Consider the following 16,712-nt stretch of genomic DNA (forward strand, 5'->3'; position numbering starts at 1 on the left):
AGGCTTTTTTTTCTTAGCATGTTGTAGCATGAATGTTTAAGTACACCTTCATGAAATTCATAGTTTATGGTTGGCTCTCTTGGAACAAACTTAGGTCATACTATGCCATCACAATCGAAAGAGAAATATGTAACAACTATGTATTTCAATATAAATTTGAACATGGTTTTCTTTCTGTTTTTCAGTCAAAGGTTTCGAAACAAGTGTGTCACTTATCACTTCTATTTGTAAAACACCTGTTTGAATAAATTGATAGCTATTGTACTAGATTTAGAACATTGCACTAGATGCTTGAGGTACAATAATACATTGCTAATCGATGAATAAGTTTGTCAGTTTTATACACAATATCTTCTACTTTTAAGGTCGATGAACGATTCAACGTTTCCTAGTCTTTAAATCTTCATACCGTTTGTAAATAGTCTTGAAAGTTACTGCATTATCTCCATTGACAAATTTTAACATGAAGTTTATGCTTTGTTCAGATAGACACGCAAACACGATCTTACAAAAACGGATTTTCTTAACAAGAACTAAAGAACATAGATGTATCGTAAGTATGAAAATTAACACACTTTGTATAACTTAAGTTAAAACTCTCGGTATACTGTAGCTTTTTTCAGAACCATAGATATTATTATTATCATCTCCACAGAGACTTATTCACTTTAGAAATGCCGAAACTGAGGGATAGCTTCTGTGTCTGCAATTAATGTCTTCTGATATCTAAATTAGCAATAAAAAACTTTCTTATTGTATACAAATCTAATAGTGTTACTTTGAAGTTGTGCAAATTTGAAAAAATTAGATAATTATCTCCCATTAAAACGTATATTATTAGATAAGTAGAATTTGTGTTTCTAATAAAAATTATGCAAAGAATGCATTATTCATTTTACGACTTAAACATAAATCTAATTAGAATTAATTTGTTATTAAAATTTAAACGTCTGTTAACAAATTACAGTAATTTTTCTGACTATATCTACATTTCCATCATCTATAATTGTTATTTATCCATCTACTTTGAATAATGAAATAATTAGTTGTAGGAAGTCGTACAAAGTAATGATATTGACATTTACTTTGTAAAATATTGTTTTTACACTGAACAACAATAGAGGTATTGATAATTAGGTACTACAGAAGAGTATTCTTTAGAAGAAATTCATTTAGCAATAAAGCTAATCTCCGTATTATTAGGAATATATATATATTAATATAATAAATTGATATGGGACCATAGCCATAGAGGCTTGACCTTGAGACGAAAATGCTCAATGTGTGTATAAGTGTAAAGTCCAAATTTCACAGGTGTTTGCAAAAAGATGTGCGAAAAACTTCATTTTAATGTTTATCAGCATGTAGCGAGCTCGGGTTTTTTGCATTTAATTCCTGTATAGCTGTGGATGTACCGGAATGAGAGAAATTTCGAACATTATTAGGGAAAAATAAAACATATTAAGCAAAAAGTGATTTTTCCCATACAAAATCTCTTAGCAACCATCGAATTTTAGAATTTTTTTAGCTACAAAAAACTCACAATAATCCATGGAGTCTTTGCAAAATTGAGTGCTTACAAAATTGAAACTTTTATTTATGAATCATATTTTCCATTTTATACATCAATTATTATAAGGACGAAATCATTGAATAAATGAAGCTATTGATATTTTTCTTCTTCGAATCGTTGTTATCATTATGTAGATGTGGGTTTCGCGTTACATTGCACGATAACCCGACATCTACAGCTCTCCTTCCAGTTCCAAAACGCTAATGAATTCTAGTAACTGCATATAAATTCCACAATTAAAATGTGGAGGTACTCTGGTAAACTACGTAAATCAAAGTTTCTTTATCCATACATTACAATTACACTCGTCAAGTTCTGCCACATCTAATCCCATCCTAAGTGCTCTATAAAGAAATTAGTTGAGAGGTGTAGCTTGATTTTAATGATACCTAAAAACTTTTTGAATCTACCGCTATCTGAGTCCCAAAGAAGCTTTGTGGAATAATTCAGATCTCTTTCTCTTTTCCTTCTTCCAAATTCTTTCTCGCAATAGCATTTTCTGACACCACAGAAAGGCTCCTGTCAACAAAAGGCATTTGTGTACTTTTTCTGGCGAGACACTGCTCCTTATTATTTTCTGTATTACCAGATCAAAGAGAGTCTATTTTTGCGTACTTATGTATTGTATCAAGGTTTCTACAGCACTCCCGTCAGTTTTCAGACAATGACATGGGAGCTTTGCCAAATGTCCCATTTTTATCAGTCCTTTCTCAGGTTTCTATTCGCTCTATTTCGATAAGAAATATTTCCAAGATATTAGGAGAGGAGCCATGCGATGATATAATTTGGTACCAGCCTGAATTACGTTAGATCCGGGTCCTGTGGTAGTTTCGAACTATTTGTATACTATATGATTGATAATAAATTTACAATACTAACCAATAAAAACATTAAGAAAATAACCAACTGCTCAATTTATTTAAATAATGTGAGTATCACCACAGAAAGTTGAGGAAATATCAAAATTAAGTTATAACAATTGTTTCGAACGCAAAATAATGATGAGAGTGCTGAAGGTACTTTTTTTTAAAGACATATGAAAATTTGACGTCGATATTCTTGAATCATTACTAAGTTGGGATTTCTGGAACCGTTGGTGATATTCAATCATTATCAAGACTGTTTCGATAACCAAGTGAAGACGATCACTTGGTTATCGAAACGTGCGTCAGATAGTATAATTGTGAGTGTTGGTGTAGTGGTAGATTAAACAGTGTATTCAGTATTTTCAAATCATGTTACGCGCAGCATCGAAGTTTTTCGGAATGACAACCAATTTTGGTCGCCCTTCTCGACATCCATCACTGACCATGACGAAATTCTGCAAACCTATTGTAGGCAGTCTTCTATGATGGTGATTTATTATCAAAAGTTGTTCAAATTGATTCTATGCACTTTTGTTGCTTATTTTTAATCATCCAACGTAAGCATTCACGGACGATTCTCATTTTTATACAATTTGTTTCTTTTAAATGATCACTATCAACAACTTTCTCAATTCACTCATAGATTCCACTGGCTTCCCGATAACAAATGTCAATCTTCTCAAAAACAGTGGTGCCACAACTTATTAACGCCATCTACCTGATGGCAAACGCTCGTACATATGTATAAAGGAAAATAATTTTATTAAAAGTCATACATTTAAAATTCAAAGAAATTATTTTATTCGATAAATAATATGGTTTTGTGTTATCACAATCGTATATTTTTATTGTAAACTTGGTAAACAATACCAATCGTGGCAGTTAGGTATTGAATATTGAACAAAAGCAAGGGGCGTGCTCTTGTTGTTTAGCATCACTTTTGTCAATACATAGTTGCATTATCTGCAATTAAACTCCACCTAGTCTTCAACACGCAACACGTTTTTTTGCGAACCCGTTGCGAATTGTGATGTATGACATAGGCGGGGAGTTTGTTATAATCAGGGTGAGTTTGCGATGTAACAACGGTCGATATATTATTATCGAAATTATTGAGAAGTTAACATGGTACTTATTTGGAAAATATGCAGATATAACAGGATAGCTTATAGCTGCATGATAAAGCTAACATATGAATGAATTTCATGCGTTGGACGCTTGGAAAATTTCAAACCTCTTAAGGATATTTCAGAAAAATTGCAATGCAACCTATATTTTTAGCTGGCTTTGTTTATCTGAATTACATAACTGTACAAAATGTTGTTTTTGATAGATAGATTTAGTTTTAGTTGATAAAATAGTGAATGGGATCTTCAAATTGTAAACACATTATACAAAGTAAAAAAAATTTCAATCACGTACTACTTCTAAACTAATGTAAGGTATGTATCAAATATATTCAAATTATATAATATACCTAATGAGACACATTTTCTCTCACACTCACAGTTCAAGCTAATTTTTAATTATTTTCTGGTACTACAGTTTAAGTTGAATTATAGAAACATTACAATAAATATTTGCGAGCAGTAATTTCTTTTATTTCTATAAAAAATCGAATAAAATTTGCGCGACTTTGAATTATGTCACCATACATACCTAAAATTATTTAGGTAGGTATGGTTTTTCCCATATCAATTGCAGATTATAAAAACCCTTGCCACAATTTTGTTTGATCTACCATAGGCGTAGATACCTCATTTCATAAATTGATGTTTATTTATTTATTTATGATTTATTTTTATAAATACCCACTTTTAAAAATAGGTATATCTTATGCAAGAAATTATTCGTTAAATCGAATCATTATAAATTGGACGGCATTATACGTTGTTATTTAGATGCACTTAATTGCAGTTTCATTTGGAATTTAGAAATAAATCATTATTATACCTCGTTAACTTGCTACAACTGAATATTAAATTATAAAACGTAAATAGACGAGTAAAATGTACCTGCCTGTAAAGGAGTTTGGTTTAAACAGGGTACCAGACGTAAACTGAGCCCTTTTTGTACCCCATTCGTCTATTAGAACTTCGGTAGTCTTTTATCTGATGCAAATAATCTTGCCATCGAACTATTCTTGACGATTCGGGTATTGCCATCCGTTTATTTAGGTTTTTGTGTTTATGCTGACAAAACTCGACGCAATGTTTCTAAATTGGTATAATTGTCTCTGAATTTGCTACTTTTTCAGTAGCTTTATCAACTAAATTCAGTTTTCCTTTACATGTTTTTCGGTTTTGTGAATGATTCACAGCAACCTCTTCCGTGACTACTTAATAAATGGAAAATTTATTCACTCTAGTTAATTCAGCAATTCTTATTATGATTGCACAATCAGATTGCTGAATATTTTCCTCTTCTAAACATTCGAATGTATTTAAAATAACTTGCTTTGTTTGTACTATATCTAAATCTTTATTATTAAATTCATACCTGTCTTCATTGGTAAACAGTGCAGATGATAAGTCCTCCTGGACTGACGGTTTGTTAGATGTTTACCGAACTTTATACGGGGAGTAAACATTATTTTTCATTTCTTAATTTGGTATGAGTGCGATGCGTATTTGTGAAATATTGATTGTTCCTCGCATAACTACTGATATTGGAAAAACTATACGTTACTACTAGTTTCATCGCATACTTTTAATTTGATTGCTCGGAATATTCTCTACACAATATTATGATTTTATACTTATTATATGATCTATATTCTGCGTGTATTCTCTGTCTTATATTGTTCTTTCTGTAATTTCTGTTGCTAATCATTGTTTCTACGTAATTGAGGACTCCTCCAAAGCAGTTATTCAATTTTATTTTTTCTATTTGTGAACTTGGCTGAAAAATAATATGAAATAAATATTCTTAGTATTTTCATCAGCAATGCAGACTGTTCGACGCCGCTGTCATGTTGAATCAGTTTATATTACGTCACCTTATGTAAATAATGACATAATTCACGAACTGGAATCATAGAGGAAACCAACAAGCCGAAAAATATCTGGACATGATCGAACAAACACACCCGCTATCTTCATAATTAAATTTCTGATCTAACATAATCTAATTTCGGTAAGTGATGAGTCTATGCTGACGACGGCATGCACCAAATAGTGCAAAATTGACTGCACGGCTGACTGGCCCTACATAATGGTTGATAAAGTTGGCTGCTTATGATTGAAACGCGATTTCGGAACGGATTCTTTATGAGATAGTACCTATACTTGTTCTTAGGAACACACCTAGACATTAGAGTTGTTCAAAATAATTTTATTTTGAAGAAATCTTACTTTCACATGCATATTAATTTAGTTATCTTTTCTTCTAGTTGACGTTACTTGATAAATTCGTAGTATAAACTAAAAATAAATATAAATTGTTTGGTTCCATTTCAATGAAATCAAATCGAATGAGAAAAGACTTCCATGCGCTGAATTAGAACAATCACACCCGATTTTTTCATTACCTGAAAATTGTGCCTTTTAATTTCAAGCGTAACATTTTTATAAAAACATTTCTATTTGATGCTCACAATCCGTCCTATATACGTACACGTATAGACGAATCTGATGATTAAAAAAGAATTACCTGCATTTGCATTTCATCGACCCTAACGCAGTTCTGGGATTTCATAGATAAAGAAAAGTAGCTTGATCGATAAAGTGAGAAATAAATTATAACTATAAATAATTATTTGAGATAACCCATATGAAAAGAATGGAAACAACATTTATAATAATATTGTACTACTAAGTCGGTATTTTAAATATTAAAAAAAGCCTTGAGCAGCAGAGCTCCATCACGAAAGTCGAATTTTTCGTCGAATGAAGAATTTAACTAATACACAAACAAATCTTTCGATTTCGAAAATGGGAAGTAAAAAAAATCACCCTAGCAACGATCATACTCGTATTACCTATTCATTAAATAGGAGACGGTCCAGTTCAACAATTACAACGATCAAAAGGATTTCGGGCGTTTTGTGCTAGAAGAACTGAAGAAGAAAACTTTGAACTTGAGAAAGACAATTCTTCAACATCACCCCTACTTGCATGCGAAGTTCGAACCCTCTAGTTAAATTTTTCTGGCCAAAAAATATGAAAATATAACAAAAATGACCATAAAATGGAGAGGGGTGGAGATGGAAAGTTTCGACCTTAGACAGGAAATCATCTCGCAACTAATTGAACCTACATGTGAAATTTCATTTTTCAGTCGCTTTTCGTTTGACCTGCAGAGGTGAGCAAAGGTCAAAAACCACTTTTTGTGCACTGCGACCCCTCGAAATATTCATTTGTTTTCAACCAAACTCTAATAACATCAATCCGCCGCCAAAAAAGCCATGTATGCTAATTTTGCACCAAATCGGACCCATAGCAATTGCTCGAGAGACGAAAATAAGAATATATATAAAATATATAAAATATATATAAACACCAGACATTCGAAAAACCATCATAATCGTGTTCAGGAGGTCTCAAAACATGGGAAAAATGATGTGCCCCCCATTTTTCTTCTAGTCATGCCGTAATAGTCTAATTTTTCCTTGAAAAATTCGACTAAAACATTTTAATCTGATATCGACCAGCCAAACCTCTTTAAGACATTGATTTAATGGGGCATCAGGTTTTCAAGCTTGTTTAGTTTCTACTAAGCTAATTGCAAACTAGAAAGAGAGAAACTGTTTTTTAAATATGTTGCATTTGATATTTTTTAGCATCATAAATAGTTCTAAATAACATTTAAGCTAATTTTGAATAATAATGTCGTTATACTAATACAAGAAAGTAAGGAATCAAGAAAATTGCCTTTCAATTTAGATAATGATGAAACTTGACCAGGAATGGAGGTCACTCAATGTAATATGGAAATAGAATATAGATTCACTTAGGAAAAAGTATATACTGATATAAAGTTACTTTGGAACTGTCTCATTGAATACCTAATAACTGTTACCGTCACCTCTAATACTGAATTTAGTTGATATGCCTCGGTGCATTTAGATATCCCTGGCTTCCAACTCACTGGAACGAATGAGACCTTCGTCCAATATCGCCTTCTGCGACAACATGGCTTTATTGAAGGCGATGGCCTCCCGACAAGAATCGACTTTACGGCCTAGGTGATTAAAGCTCAAATCTCATGAATGTTTCGCGACGTAGTTTCCGTTCTAATAGCAGCGATGTCGTGTAGCGGTTTCAAAGTTTCGCCAGTCCCACTATCATTCAAAGGGCGGAGAGTTGTACAAACAGGGATGTCGTTGGAAATTACAGTAAAGAGTTGAATTTATATAGAGACAGAAAAAATATTATTTGTGATATAGGAGGATGAAAGAGTCATTGAGTGTCAGATCAGGATTATGTGGTGGATCAATCGACTTATGAGTTTATCCACTAACTGGTTGTGTAGACTTTGGCGAATAAATTGTTCCCCTATTCAAATAAAAAGTGAAAATCATTCTCTCCTAACTATCTCATGTCAAGTTATATCAAGTCTGTTGATGGTAGGTAAATAAATGAGTATCTACTACGGCGACGGGCTTAATACACACTTGCCATTTGGAATAAAACATGTTTTGAATGCTGAGTTTTATACTCATTGTCCATCATTCATTAAATCTTTTCATCCCTCAAAAAAATAATACTTGCCTAGGTAGTCTAAATAGTAATATGTCTTATATAGGTATAATAATGACTATTTCCTTCGAAAAATTTAAGCCAACCAAAAAGCTGTAATATTTTATGTTTACCTAGCAACGATCAAATTTCAGCGATAATACTGCACTAGTGCAAATTATCGATAATTTGCACTAGTGCCAAATTTTCGTCTAGGATTAATAAACATCATTTGGTTTTAATTTTATATTTTAAGAAAAGGAACAATTATTGAAAATCCAATTAGAATATACAACTTTACTGGAGGCCGACGATGGTGTTTCTATGCTGCTTCCACCACTTCTTATTGTTACTTCGCTACTGTCATTTCGCATTTTTTGTACAATTTCCTCGTGGTGTTCACTATTTACTTGGAGGTAACTCTTTATCGAGGCCTGATTTGAGTGTCCGGTAACCTTCATAATTTGATTTTCTGAAACCCCAACCTTGGCAAGCTGAGTAACTGCCGCAGCACGGTTCGAGTGATTTGTCACTTTTATTCTTTTCGTGTCAATTCCTATAGCTTCCGCTGCATCTCTTGTCCACTTTGAAATTTCATTTCGTCCTACTGGACAATTTTTAAAAAAACCAATTCAATACCAATATGATGATCGTCAACTACGGTATAATTTAAAGAATAACAAATTTTAAACACAGAATTAAGTTTATTTTAAATTAAATTTTTCTCAGGAAATAGTCTGCCAAAATGCCCTCTCGTGCATGTCAAATTGTCTCATAATTTTCTCGAGTGCGCGAATGCGCGAATATCGACAATTTGACATGCACTCGGGACATTAATATTGATAATAATATGCGAAATGCTTGAAGATAGACTGACATCTTCTTTTTCTAAGCTGTTTGGAAATTATAAAAAGTCGTACCAAGCTGAATTCAGGGAATAAGGCGAATGATCTAGCAATTAGTAGCCGCCTAATTTCTATTTTGAAATGTGTACAGTGGACCTTTATGTTGTATTGATATAAAAGGACTGTTTACTTTGTGTAATGCGGTGTAATACAACTTACCACACATCTTTAGTAAAATTAGAAAAGAAATTTTTAATAGTGTACCTACAACTTATGACGACATTATAGAAAGAAGGTCGATAATAGTCCTTTGTAAGGCTTGTAGTTTTAAGTTTAAAAAGTTATTTATCACATCGTAAATACAGGATTGCAAATTGAGTTTCAAGTTTTTATCATAATATCAATAACCCGAGAAGTCCGTTCCTAATGCCTTCTTTCTAATGATTGATCTGACAAGAGCAGGTTAAATGAAATTACTAACAAACAATGTACTTAGATTTAGGGGTCGTAATACTGTTTCTCCAAACTCACTTTCCCTCGATTTCATCAATTCATATCTTCTCTAATGTATCAACTACAAATGGCTACAAACTAAAAATAAATACGTAATTGCCGGTGTATAGAAACTACCTAAATGCATGTATGCATGTACTTTCACTAATGATTTATCTTTTGCTTTTGTATTCTTTTCAAGAACCCATTCCAATTTTTAGGATAATAACCACTTTTCTGCTTTACAATATAAAAAATCAACAGCAACGAAAGGTATATTGATGTGAGACTAATGTAACCATTTTATATTATTAGTTAACTTCTATTTTCTTATAATTTTAACATTATTATTCAGGATTTCAAAGTATAGTCTTAAAGGTCACATACCTATTAATATATTTCCATATCAATAGTACATATTTCAACGTCCGATATTACAAAAATTCATTTGTATGAATATAATTATTGACTTTAATTTGTTAGTGACAGACTCTGTATATTATATACGATTATTATAATAATTATCTGTATGTTTGTCGTGTACCGTTTTGCTGGTTTTATAGAATCGTACATTGGCTTACTGCCAATATCAGATTTAGTCGTTCATTCACCTGTGGACTTGAGCGAGGTATTGTCGGGGCACATAAAAGCTTTTAGGCTCAATTTATCAGAAATCTAAATACCAAATCAGTTAAAAGGTATATCATTTAAAATATAGTGCGTATTAGTTTTTAATAAATATCTACTATGTATTCTCATGAAACAAGATTTACTTATTTTTTGTTACCACAGTTCCCGATTTTAATTAATAGGACAGGACAAACTAAACTCCTGAGCTACAATCCTAGCCTTCTTTAAAGAACAGCAGCGTGGGCCTTTGCTGCATTAATGTCAATCAGATAGCTTTCATCCCACTCCAGCATGCTTTCAACATCTATATTGATGGAGTAGATCGTTGATGTACAGAAGAAAGAGAGTAGTTGACAAGATGTATCTCTGTGAAACATCTAGCGTTGATCTCAAAACTTCCTGAGATATGTCCGTCGAGAGCAACCTGGATGTATTTGGTCTTTGAGAAAGCTACTACGCCAGTCGATAAGTGAGGCCGAACGATCATCATTTATTTAGAAGGATGACATGCCAAACTCTATCAAAAGCCTTCGATATGTCCAGTGTGATTGCTCTGGATTCCCCATATTTCTCTATAGCTTTAGTCGATACGTTGGTGACATAGGCCAAGAACTCTTTGATTGATCTATACTTGCGAAATCTATACTGATGGTCGTTGACGATGTTAGCAGACTCAAGGTATCTCTAAATTTGCTGATTAACGAATCTCTCCATGACCTTTGCAATGGTAGGGACTAAGGCAATCGTCTTTTTTCCTTTGTTTGGCTTAAATCCGACCAGTTTTCCATTTTGTAGGGAGGAGAACTCTTTTATATGATAAAGAAAAAAGTTTGCATTGCTGACTCGTTAGTTCAGCTGCGTAATTCTTCAATACGATTAGTATATACGAATATGAAATAATTATATAACGTCAAGGTAGTAAAAAGACTTCAGCTTCTTTATAGTATCTAGTTAATATTCACCAGTCTTCGAAATTTAATATCCAAAATACTCGACGTAACTTTTCATCATTTCCAACCTAATCTTTCCAAAATAATGATTTACGCATAAAGATATCTGTGCTTACAGTTCCTATTTCTTCACGTAATTTTATGAACTGTCTTCGTATCCTCCTTGTTTTCGTGACTCTTGAAATATTTTTTTTTCTTTCGCTTTTCCTCTTCTTTATTCAAAATTAATGCAATAGCTGCCAGTTAGTTTGACCATAACGTTATCTCAGAAATATTGCTGAGTACACTAAACTCGACTCACTTAATACCGAAAAAAGAATGACATAGTCAAAATATAACCTGATAGCTGTATATGAGTTAACAGTTATTTTAGCTGAGAAAAGTCAGAGACGGGTCTGACTCGGAACACGGGCGTGACTGGTGTGTGTGAATACAATTTAATATCTGTTAAACTCAGTTCAAAGACCCGTTAATCCATTTCCGAACAATTTCTGAAAACTCTGAATATTGTAATTTTCAATAATGATAATAGAAAAACTACAACTTTTTGAAAATAGATGTTTCTTTTTCTTCTCATGCCGCCGTCTTTTCATTGAAGGTTGGCGACCACGTTTTTAAATGCGTCTCTGTCCTTCGCTATATGAAACAGTTCTCCGACGCTGAGATTTGTCCATTCTCTTATGTTACGGAGCCAGGATTTTTTCTTTCTGTCGATGCCTTTCTTCCCCTCTACTCTCCCCTACATTATGTCCTGTAGCCGTAGGTATTTGTCGTTGCTTAAGATATATCCCGTGTAAGATGTTTCTCTTATCTTAATAGTTGTCAACAGCGTTCTTTTGCGACCAATGCGTCTTAGTACTTCGTTGTTGGTGATTTTGTCAGTCCAGGGTATCTTCAAGATGTGTCTATAGATCCATATCTCGAATGTCTCAATATTTTGATGATTTGAGCTTTTAAGGTCCAAGTTTCCATTCCAATAGATGTACAAGTACACAAATAATAGAATATATCCATAACAGGGGATTATATCAAGTACTATGTAGTTGGGACTTATTAAGTTTGATAATAGATGCCTCTATACCTCAGTCGTATACATCTCGGAAAAAGCATCGATCACCTTCAATCCATCAACGTACCAGACGGTAATTTATCATTTAATAATTTATACAGTTCCCATGCAGTTTTTAATTATACTATAAATATATACATTTTCAGAATATTTCTAATTTTGAAAACAGATAACGTACGATAGAAAATAATTGTCGAATTGTCATAGATGGAATTTTTCGAGTATGATTGTATTTTTACAAGCAAAATATGTGTTGGTTGAGCTTTGTCGTTTGTTCCTAAATTCATAAAATGACTACCACCGACTAGTCAAAACGGAAATGTGTCCACATTACTGCCAGAAATACTCATAATTGGAATTGTGAATATGTAGTTAGCTATCAAGTCAGCTTCGTAGATTATTTCAAACACACTGAAATAAAAAAGCCTGTAAACATTCAGGAAATGCATAAACACGTAAGAGATTGGCTATCAGAAAAGATAGTATTGAAACTTTTAGTTAGCCAAACTAATTGAAGTTAACAAATAATTTCTTAGATCAATCTATTTGACTTTAAAGACGCGATGGTATTCGATAAAAGGAAACGATAGAATATACGAGGTCTGACTATTAAATAACGAGACTGCGCGCCTAGAGGGCGCCCTAGACGGGTGGGGTAAACACTGAGTAGGGCGTTGGGTATCTAGATATCTTGTCTATGCACGTCCCAAAACACGTTTCCGTCATTATTATAGTACCTATTTGTGTAGTAGCATTTTGAAACGAACGTATTTTTTTCTTGTGCCGAAAAACAGGAGCAACGTATCAATCTCAAATTTCTCGTTAAATTGAAAAGAACTCCGTCTAAGTGCTATAAATTGTTGCAAGAGGCCTATGGGGACAATTCTCTATCTCATGCGCGTGTTTTTTGAGTGGTGTAAGTGCTTTAATGAGGGCAAAGAGAGCAAATTAAAATTCAAGGCAATGTTAATCGTTTCTTTTGACATTAACGGTATCGTGATGACTGAATGGGTTCAAAAGGGTCAACCACATTTACTATTTGTTAGTTGGCAACACTGCGAGAACGAGTTCGTAAAAAACGACCTGAGTTGTGGAAGAAGAACTCGTGGATTTTGCACCAGGACAACGCACCTGCCCATAACGCGCTATCTGTGAAGCGCACTCCAATGATAAAATCTGCTTTGAAAGGGACCCGATTTGAGTCGATGGAAGCGGTAAAGCAAAAATCGGCAGATCTCCTAAAGGCGCTTACCAAAGAAGACTTCCAGCACTGTTTGGTTCAATGGAAAAATATATTAAAGTGGAGCATTCGAATGTAGAATAATTTTTATAATAAAATCTTTTTCAAATAGGTACATTAACTGGTGTTGTGTCAGAAACCTGGAGCCACCATTTTATAGTAATGAATTCAGGATAATGAATTTGGAATCATATCACTTAAACCAAATATTGTATCACATAACGATGACCAATTTCTTCCATGTTTACAAATACATTGGAAACATTTATTATTGATGGCAGTCAAACAAATATTAAACAACGTGACGTCTTCCAACTTGAAAATTATGCTGTTTAGATTGTGTAGGTCAGGTCAGGTACTTCTAGGACCGTCCTGGGACTTAGAAAGTGAATTTTGCATGTTACAGAGAATACACAGAAAATAGCAAAAGGTGAATATTTATATTTGAAAAATCATATATCCTGTTACAAGATCTGCATAGTTTCATCCTTATAAATACAACATTGGTAGAATATTTGATTTATATATCCTACACAATAGAGCAATCTGAAAAAAAGTTTCTTTTGATTATAATTGATGTTCATTAATTATTGACCATTGAACAATAATTCAACATGGTGAAGTTATGTGTTGAAGTTAGTTAGCGTCCCGTTATATAATGAGGCCGTCATTCCGCTACCATTCTGGCAGAATAATCCGGACTGTTTGGTGTTTGAATGATGTGTCAATATGTTTAAACATAAAGTGGTAACGGGAGAGTCAGAAAAAAAGTCTTGTGTCGTTAAAAGACTAATAGTCTCCAAGGCTCTACGATTGTCATCACTGAGATTGGTGAAGACAAGAAAACCGTTGCCTGGTCCTAAAAACGTTGAAAAAGTATTATAAGCCTTCAAAAACTCTCAATACATGCATCCACAAGTTTATATCGCAATTTGAAAATCAAGAGGACAAATTACTGAGATGGTAGATCATCCTTGGGCTGTAATCCAAAGCTGTTGAAGACAAACTCTTTAGAGCTTGAAAAGGGTGAATATATTTGAAAATTATCAGAGCTGATAAAGTCATGAAAAACATGGCTAGGGAGTCCCTGTCAGTCAATTTCTTCACTATCAACAATTGATCGGTCTAGTGCAGAGCGTTAGTCCCTCCACGTCCAGATGCCCATCATCAACCAGAAAATGAACTATACAGTATCTAACGCTAAGGTATGCACTCGATCGATAAACTCATTTAATTATTCTAGTGATTATTATGATGTTGATTCGATTTCTTTTATTGATAATCGTCTTTTATAGTCAAATTATGAGTATGGAGTATCGTTGTTGATTTTAAATAGGTGTTACTTATCCGTTTGGAAGCTTTAAGACCAGTTGACCTCATGATAGATTGTAAAAAAGAAAAGCTGTGCCAAAAGAAGTTGAATATCAGCTCCTCTGCATTTTCTCAGGCTCAGTTGGTACTGGAGTTCAGCGACACATTTGAGTATAAAAGCGAAATATAAAAGAGTTTACCTGCTCCTATCATTCTCTTGAAAGAACATTTGCTTGGGTTGTTTTATATACTCCAAGTAATAATTAATGAAAATTTATTATAACTTGAAGATACAACTTCATCCGAAGATTGGATCCATGTGTACGGTAACGGCGATTATTGATTGACAACAGGTTAATTGATTAACGGTTAGAAGGCTCATCAAACTTTAGTGACAAGAGGCTTCATCATACCAACATAGAAGCATAGAAGCCTTTTTATGTTTATGAAATTGACACCCCCAAGTTTTGATAGAAAATATAATTTGATGTTCAGTCTTTTTCTCAGAAATTTGTCAGTATGAAAAATGTTATGTTAATTATAAAAAACTCGAACTATATCCATATTAATAGTAATGATATTTTTATTAATATACCTTGATGGAATGTGGCGAGGGATGAGCCAGGAAACACTCTCGAGAGTCTGAAACAATAGAATAATAAAATTAGAGACGCTTAAACAATAAACAGAATAATAACTGTACAGATATTCGTAACAACTGCAGATACAGATAAATATATGCGTTTAAACAGCATCAAGTATATTTTTTTACAACCACCAAATTAACTATTTATGTTTCAGCATATATTTAATAGTTTTTGTGAATTCGTAGCATTTCATATAAAATGAACAAGTGAAAAGGACACTGAAAATCATGAGGCAATTGTGGAAGAAAGAATCAACGCATCATCATTACATTATGTAATAGTAGGAAAGGGAAATAATAAACAACAAACTTATCGTCCGCAAGTGACGTATATGTATTTAATAAAATACAAAGGCTTAAAATCTTTATGTATAACTCCACAAATCAAACTGCGCTTGATGACATGAGATGATAATGAATTATCTTGACAATTGACAAGTACTTGTCCGAAATAGAATCGGGTACGTTCCGATACCTAGTGTGGTAATCAATTGTTCAGAATCACAACATACAGAACGGAGATGATAACGCGTTTGGCAACACAGGGTAGTTAATAAACGGAAATGAGGACGCAAAAAGAAATAATAGATAAACACAGTTAAAACTTCAGTTAAAATTGGCATTTTTTTGTTGAGATTTGTTATATGGGTGATTCCATTATAACTGTGATATTCAATGTCCTGTATTGTTTTTTTGTACTAGTCATTAATTAATAATCAATTAATAAAAATTTTGTGTTAATTGAATAATTCTTAAGATATTTAAACATTTTTATACAATATAACTTGCCACTTAAAGAAAACTTATACTACATCACTTGAATGTCAGTACCGTGTCATGTCCATTCCTAGAATTTACCGATAAATTATTAATTTTTTTTGTCGTAACAAATGATTTAAACTAATTACCTTATAAATTCTAATGTTTATGATCAAACTGAGGAAAATTGATGCACTTGTTGTTTAATATCTTAAGTTACCATGTCAGTACCGTGGATAAATGAGTCAGTACCGTGGAACTCAAAATCCGACATTTGTGTCTTGCTCGTGATACTTTGAAGTTGTAGTAAATTCCTCTTAGAGTTTTATTTTTACAGTAAAATAGATGAATAATATGCATAAAAAAGTTAGAAAAGTTAAATTTTAAAATCTTGAAATTTTGAATACAAAAAATCACAGTTAGAACGGAATCACCCATATATGAATCAGTTATTTCTATGATCAATAACTTCAAAAGAAACTTGAATTGATTATTGTTCGACATACAAATAAGAAAAAGGTTTCTGGTTTATATCTAAGATAAAATTTGGGTCACATATACATTATAATCTTAACTATTGCCAAATGCCAAAAAAAAAACATCTGACATCTTAATATTTTAGCGGATTTGTGGAAAAATGCCCCGCCCAGATG

The 16,712-nt window shown here is 32.9% G+C and overlaps 1 protein-coding gene across 2 annotated transcripts in view; it reads right to left on the bottom strand.

The window, feature by feature from the left end:
* Nucleotides 1–16,712, bottom strand: part of LOC130896364 (homeobox protein abdominal-B) — a 257,532-nt gene that overhangs the window by 23,570 nt on the left and 217,250 nt on the right. For both annotated transcript variants that reach the window (XM_057804390.1, XM_057804392.1), the window contains exon 5: nucleotides 15,250–15,296. The gene's annotated coding sequence lies outside the window, so the exon portion shown is untranslated. The remainder of the gene's footprint in view (nucleotides 1–15,249; nucleotides 15,297–16,712) is intronic.

This window comes from Diorhabda carinulata, chromosome 7, assembly GCF_026250575.1.
Source record: "Diorhabda carinulata isolate Delta chromosome 7, icDioCari1.1, whole genome shotgun sequence".
NCBI lineage: Eukaryota > Metazoa > Arthropoda > Insecta > Coleoptera > Chrysomelidae > Diorhabda > Diorhabda carinulata.